At 35.6% G+C, this 6,252-nt stretch overlaps 1 long non-coding RNA gene across 1 annotated transcript; it reads right to left on the bottom strand.

Moving 5' to 3' along the window:
- Positions 1-2,915: 2,915 nt before the first annotated feature.
- On the bottom strand, positions 2,916-5,008 carry LOC118452330. Its single transcript, XR_004842081.1, has 3 exons — positions 4,862-5,008; positions 4,500-4,557; positions 2,916-3,346 (listed from the first exon to the last, which is right to left on the bottom strand). It is a non-coding gene; the product is annotated as an uncharacterized LOC118452330 (long non-coding RNA).
- Positions 5,009-6,252: the final 1,244 nt, after the last annotated feature.

Genomic DNA, 6,252 nt, shown 5'->3' with positions numbered 1-6,252 from the left:
ACACAGTAAAGGACAGATTCAGTTACAAGATTTATTTTTCATTTATGACTTATAAATTATCCACCATCAGGTGGATTACTGTCAGGTTTTGGATTGGCTATGGCCACTGCAACCTTCCTACACAGCATAAACAAACTTACATATTAGTTTAGTACTAAACCCAGCGACCAATGTAAAAATATAACATGCCTGTCAAGCAAAGTCCAAATATACTCTGCAAACAGGTTGCTCGACTAATTGAACCTGCTAGGATTATGAAGATAAAATTCAGACAATTTTTAAGAACTCATTTTTTCTCTCCCTGATGGTAATAGAGAAGGATCTCCAGAAATTTAGACTCGGCATACACTGCTACAAATGTTTTACTCTTTAGAATTAGAAGGGTGTGAATTTTGATGCAATGATTACATTTTCCTATCAATACGAAATATTTTCTTTTGGTGTCTGATACATCTCTCATTCCCCACTGCAGTGCAAAATACTGGTTTGTTCTCAAAACGCTTGACTGCATTAGCTCGAGTTGAACCATGACAGCTGTTCCTTGTCACCCTCTAGACAGGATGCATTCAGCAGAGATTTAAGATTTCAAGCCGCTGTCTGGAGGAGCTAAGGGCAGGATTTCTAGAGGACAGGTAATCTTCCACTAATTCTATTGCAACCTGGTAAAATCTGTTCTTGACCCACTAAAATAAATTTACTATTCCTTACTAGTTAGTTTGGAATTCGTATTAATTGTTGTGGTTTGCAAACTTCTCATTCTATCATAATGAAGTCAGTGTAAGTATCGTTCATCAACTCAGGTAAAAGCGAGGAAAGAAACAGATGCAGTTTGGGGCACACAAGCCACTGAAGAAATAACGTTATTAAAATTACTACCAGTGCGTATAAAGAGGCAAGGACTGGAATTCATCACAGAAGTATAACATTTATAGTTGGAATTGTGAAATACAGCTTATCCCTAAAGAATAAAATAAAAAAAATATAACTAATAAAAGAAAAAAAATGAAAAGGAATATATACCAATGTGATGTAAGTGAAATATTTTACTGTTGTGTGTGAGATTGCTGTCTGAATAACTAATAATTAACCCATATGTCTAATGCATCATTTAATAAAAGACACTGATGAAAACATCTAAAGTTAATAATAATGAAAAGTGATAAAAATAAATTGCAGAAATAAAATGCAGAAACACAGATACACTATTGTTATGAAACAAGGAGACAATATGTTAAAGAAATATAGGTAGCACAGACAGAACAGAATTTATCTGAGCCCAAAAAATTTTGGGGAATGATGAGCAAACAAATGAGTTTGCTCAAGATTTTCAAGAGGATCCTAGGTTCTGATTTGATTACTTTTTTTTTTTTTTTTTAAATTTGATGGCTTCTAGAAATTGTATCCATATAGGAACTAACCTTCCAGACAGAGATGGGAAAATAAATGTTCCTGTTAGTGGTAGCATTCATACACTCATTAGTGTGAGAGCCGACAGATTTCTTTTCCAAATGTTTAGCAAATTCACATGAAGTGATACTATTGTGACTGTGGTTTTGATTTGCAACAAGGACATTACAAAAGAGTTGATCAAATAACCTTTGAGTGAATGTACATAAGATGATTCAATTTAAATTAAATGGAATGGTAAACAAACATTGGGCTCAATCTTGATTTTAGAAGAACAACCTTTGAGTAACTATGGTAACTACTTACTGAAAATAATTGGGCTGAAAAACTTACGAACTTGAACATGAAGGTCTAGAATTTATATAATTTGTAAATAGTTTACTGTTTCTAAAACTTGAATACCAAGCAAAGAGACTTCAGTAAAAATGGGTGCCAAAGGAATAACCACCCCAAAGAAAGCTAATTGTGAAAATGAAGAACCTATAGAAGGGCTTTAAAAAGGTGTGAAGTTGGAAGAGATAGGTACAACTTACAAGTGTAAAATGTGAAAGGAGAAAGCCAGAACTTCCAGAAATCAATTTGAACCAAATCATAGAAAGGACAATAAGATTTTTGAAAAGGGAAAAACTGGGACTACATGGCAGTGAAAATGAGACAGGAGATTAAAGGCAATCTATAAAAAAAAAATCCCTTTCTTTTTCAATTTTCAGTAAGGGTGTGCAGCAGGTTCATGTGCTGACTGGCAAATTAACATCAGTCATTGGTGTACATGTGAAAAGAATGATGTGTAGGAGGCAAAGGTTGAAGAGGCCAACACAACCTAATTGGGAACCTCACAGTATACAGCTCCAGATTCTAAAACATCTTGATACCTCAGTCTCCTGTTCGGAAACCAGAAATTTGTAATATATTTAATCTTTTGATTCCAGTCTTAAAATGAGACAGACTCATTACTGGCATTTAGAAGGCAGAACAGGTGATCCAAGCAACTACTTCCCAATTAGTCAAACATCTGCAGCATGCAAAGTTCTTGAATGTTTTGAATGAAATGCTAAAGGGAAAACAGAAAATGTGACAAAACATAAGCTTTTTTTAAATATAAACCACTACTGTTCTATATAAAACTACATATATATATATATATATATGATAATCTACAGGTCATTCTACCTAGGATTCAATGAGACTAAGCAGTACACAAGGTAGAGAAAAAAGATCTTAGTCAAGGAGCTGACTACCTTAGAGATGCCAGTGGCTGTGGAGGCCCCCAAGGGTTCTTTCTGAGATCGTATTTTCACATAGTGTTTACGTTAACAGCATTTCCACAAACCCCAGACACTATGTTAATATAAACTGACTGTAATGCAATGTGGAAGATCAGTGGCAGATCAGAGGATCTTAGGAAGAAATGGAGAATTTTAATGACAGAGCAATCAGTATGGGATACATGTTAACAGTGCAAGGCAGGAGATCACGCTCTCAGAAATTACATCTGCTATAAGCTTAAGATTCATTGGTTGAAAATGGCTGAGGAGGGAAAAAGCCTACGTGTGGCCGATCACAGGATGGCTAACAGCCTGATCTGTGGTGCAACCATGGGGAAAAAAGCAAGCGTGATACTAAGATGAAACAGGACAAATCTTTTCATTGAAAACAGACCACTCGACTAAGCCTCAATAAAAACCCTTAGTGAAAACTCAGGAGTGCTTTATGTAATGATACCACCCATCTTCCAGAAAGATTAATGCGAGAACAAAGAAAGGGTGTTAGAACAGTTAAGGAAATGGAAGATCCATCACATGAGAAGAGATTAAAAGAAACTTCACTTGCCTTGCTGAGAACAAAGAGAAGATGCAATGGCTGTTAGGAGATCGTTGCCAGTCTGACATCCATTAGAAAGGCCTTGTTATGCAGTAAAGGTTAATCTTGTATTGGATTGCTATTGTAATAAAACAAATATTTTATTCAGAGCATTTTCCCCCATTTTTTTATTAAATACTTCTATGACTATTTTCTTTTGGAGGGAGGAAAAGTTACCTATCACGTAACCATGATAAAAACAGACAAGAGGAAGCATCAACCTGCCTGACATTTTGCTGCTGTAACTGGATATAGATTAGGTCCAGGGGCCAAAACATGTACCTGAAACGTACCCTAAGCAGTTTGCACGGGAGCCTACTTGTTCTTCCCAAACACAAAATGTGACTGACGCAAAGAATATCCTCTTACAGATACTTCAGGAGAAATTTAGGACAATATTAGAAAATAATTCTGAAACCAGTATAACATCCACTGATCATAGCCAAGAGCAGCTGTGAACTTCTCATAATATTACAAATATTATACTAGACATGATCCTATGGGTGACAGAGTGAACTAGAGAAATATGTACATAGCAAGGTAGCTTGCTTACAACAAGGACAGACAGGCAGGTTGAGCTACCTGAAGTTAAGAAGTCACTTTTTTACATTTTATTCTAAATACATGTTATGGGAATTGCAGCCTAGGAACTGATTCAGAGCCCAACCAAGGCCATATGATCTACTCGAGCAAGCTATAAAGCAGTGATGAATCCTACACAGGGAACTTTGCCTTCTGAAGCTGTAAGACATTGGATATGCTTTCAGAAATTACTTTCACTAATTCAGATCTTTACAATCCACAGATGCCTAATTTCTCTAGGATTATTTGCTGAAATATTAAAAAAAGTTTTCTATTTACAATGAGTATGAATCATAGGAGACTTCCTACTTAATGTCATATAAATGCGTTAGCTAAAATACTTTTGGGACAGAAGTATTATAATATTGAAAAATATAGTGGTAATTGCCATTCCTAAAATACCATTGATATGCATCCTGGGTATTACAGATCTATTAAAGATTAATACAACACTCTGAAGATTTTACTACTGTTACTAGCAGTAGCTCAGTCCAGACAACTTGAACGAAGTAATCGGACCATAATCAGCTACATAATTAATCATAACAAACCTCATACTGTTAAAAGTCTCAGTGAGAGCAATATGGTGCTTGGATGGATTCAGATGAAAAGGGAAACAATTATTTGTAACTAATTTGCATGAATCTTACCACAAAGTTTTGCATCCCTTTCATATTGTAACATCTGTGCCAACTTCTGATATCCATCCTTCCCAAAAAAGAAAACAGAAAAGGTTCAGGAAAAATAGCCAAAAGAATAATTTGAGGCCTCAAAAAAAAATTTCCTCCTAATACAGAGATTTAAAGAGATCAATCTCTTCAGCTCTATCAACAAGAAGTGTAAGATATGATATAATCAGTGTCTATAAGCATATACAACAAGGAGATTTCTGATAGCTCTTCAAGTCTAGCAGACAAAGGCATTATGAGATCAAAAGGCTCAATGCTGGTGACCTATGCAGAATGGAATAGGTGCAGACTTTTAATCATGGGAGTAAATTGGTACAACTTACCAGAAGATAGAAAAGATTCTTTGTTGCTTCAGTTTTTCACAGGTTGGCTGTGACTTGAAGAAGCATTCATTAGCTCAACCAGAAAGGACACTCTTGAAGTAATTCTTAGGTGAAATTCTTGGACTCATGTTTTCCAAGGCAGGTTATTGTTACAATTTTCTATAGAACAAATTATTAAGTAGGTGATCCTAAATGAAATTTATTTTCATTACTTAAAATTAAAATAAATTTATATGAATATAATAGGACATACAAGTTTTATTTCAAAATTACATCACTAGATGCTTTGTGGGGTTTTATGATGTCTATTTTACAGAAACAAACCTTTTGAAAAAAATTAAAAACATATTTTTATCCTTTTCTGTACAAAATTGCATTTGCGCATGAGTGAAAGGAGAGAAGCCTCATTATATATTGCCTGAAACAGTCTAAAGAAAAAAAAGATCACCACAAAACATGACTTCTTTGGAATTTTCACAGACAGGAAAAATGTTTTAGCTATTAGGATCTTGTGAATTTTCTTATTTTTGTAGTTCAAAAATTCCTTCCAGGCTTAATAAACCAAAAGACATGATGACTCTCACTGGCGCACTGACAGACTATGCTTAGTCTCAGTGGGCAATACCATCTCCATTTGGTATTAAAGAGAGAACCAGAGGTTTATCTGTTCATTTAAGAAATGCAGTTGTCTGAATCTGCTCAGATATTTGGAATGGCTAAGTGAATCCTGGAAATGATGGCTTTGCGAGCAGGGTGTCAGTGAGATGGTCAATATTGACTGGTGAAATTCACAGGTATTAGGTTTTAAAATACACAACTCTAATGATAACCGTTACTTACATCTATTTTGTTATCTGGCTGTTCATACTTTTGGTCTTTCATCTCTGCCTATCATCAGTCCCTAGTCTTGATTCCTGTGCTGAGGGGTGTGAAGCTGAGGGGCCCCACACCCCTTGTCATACGGTTTGTTGTCATGTTCCTGCCTCCCTGACAGAACAGAGCGCTGGGCAGGGCTGGCACCCAAGGACTCTCAGCCTGAGACTCACTCCCAAGCAAATGAATCCAACTCCAAAACAATCCACTAGCTTCTGCTCCAGCCTTCACACTCACCTGCTCTTTGCTAAGACAATCAGCTTTCTGTCACCTCCTCAAGCTTCTCTTTGTTCAAAGAAACAGACAAGGACTTCTTAACACTAACAGCTTTCCTGACCATGTACTGCTTTTGACTCATACGATCCTAGAATCAGTTATCAAGTGGTTAAGACTCAGAAGTTCAGAAAGTAGACAATGAATTCCCAATATATCATAACTTTGTGCACACTTTCCAATTTAAAAAAAAAAAAAAAAAAAAAAAAAAAAAAACTTCCTAAGCCAAAAACAAGCACAAAATT

The sequence above is a fragment of the Egretta garzetta genome, unplaced genomic scaffold, assembly GCF_000687185.1.
Source record: "Egretta garzetta isolate BGI_Z169 unplaced genomic scaffold, ASM68718v1 scaffold215, whole genome shotgun sequence".
NCBI lineage: Eukaryota > Metazoa > Chordata > Aves > Pelecaniformes > Ardeidae > Egretta > Egretta garzetta.
Note: the sequence above shows the minus strand (reverse complement) of the source record. Positions and strands in the feature narration are given on the sequence as shown.